At 60.4% G+C, this 1,094-nt stretch overlaps 1 protein-coding gene across 1 annotated transcript in view; it reads left to right on the top strand.

Annotated features, from left to right (window-relative positions):
* Positions 1-1,094, top strand: part of L2HGDH (L-2-hydroxyglutarate dehydrogenase) — a 59,374-nt gene that overhangs the window by 529 nt on the left and 57,751 nt on the right. The window lies entirely within an intron of this gene.

Raw genomic sequence — 1,094 nt, forward strand, 5'->3', positions numbered from 1 at the left:
GGATGCGCTCTGGGTGGCTCTGGTGAGTGTCCTTGGGGGATGGGAGGGCCTCGCACGCCCGAAGCGAATGTGCCGCTCCTGGTTTTTGAGTCGGAGTCTCCCTGTCGCCCGGGCTGGAGGGCCGGGGCACGCTCACGCCGCTGCAGCCTCCACCTGCGGGGCTCAGGCGAGGCTCTCGCCTCCGCTTCCCAAGGTGCCGGCAGGTCGGGCGTGAGCCGCCGCGCCCGGCCGCGGGTGCTGCTCGGAGCGCCTGGCGTCGGCCTGAGGTCAGTCTGTTCCTAGCACGCCCTGCGTGGAGCGGCCCCTGTGAGGCGGTTCTGGGGCTCATCAGAGCCTGCGGGACTCCGGCCCTGGGCCTTGAACTTCGGGGGTCGTCTTGGAAACCGCTTTCTCCGCGCTCTAGGTGGAGGGAAGGGTTTGTGCAGAGGCTTTAAGGCTGGACTTTGGGAGGCGGAGGCGAGAGGATTGCCTGAGTCCACGCGTTCGAGAGCAGCCTGGGCAACTTGGCGAGCCCCCGTTTCTACAATAAACACAAAATTAGCCGGGCGCGGTGGCTCACGCCTGTAATCGCAGCACTTTGGGAGGCCGAGGCGAGAGGATAGCCCGAGTCCAAGGGTTTGAGACCCGCCTGGGCCACTTGGCGAGACCTCATCTCTACAGTAAATGAAATATTAGGAGGACGTGGTGGCGCGTGCCTGTAGTTCGGCTACTTGGAAGGCCGAAGCGGAAGGATCTCTTGAGCCCAGCAGGTCAAAGCTGCGGTGGCCGTGAGCGTGCCCCTGCCCTCCAGCCTGGGCGACAGGGAGACTCCGACTCAAAAAAATAAAATAAAATAAATAGAAAGGAGGAGTGATTAAAGAGTTGATGTTCCAAAAGTTGATTCTGGCTGCTGCGTCTTGGTGGAAGGGTGGGTTAGGGTGGAATACTAGTAATAGCCTTTGTGATTTGTTGGATTTGTAGATGATTCTTTTGGGAAGCTTATCTTTTTTTTTTTGAGTTGGAGTCTCACTCTGCCACCCAGACGAGTGCAGTGTCCGCTCTCGGCCACCGCAGCCTCGACCTGCTGGGCTCCGGCGATCCTTCCGCCTCAGCCT

This window comes from Carlito syrichta, unplaced genomic scaffold, assembly GCF_000164805.1.
Source record: "Carlito syrichta isolate Samal-C Ts95f unplaced genomic scaffold, Tarsius_syrichta-2.0.1 Scaffold316190, whole genome shotgun sequence".
Classification (NCBI taxonomy): domain Eukaryota; kingdom Metazoa; phylum Chordata; class Mammalia; order Primates; family Tarsiidae; genus Carlito; species Carlito syrichta.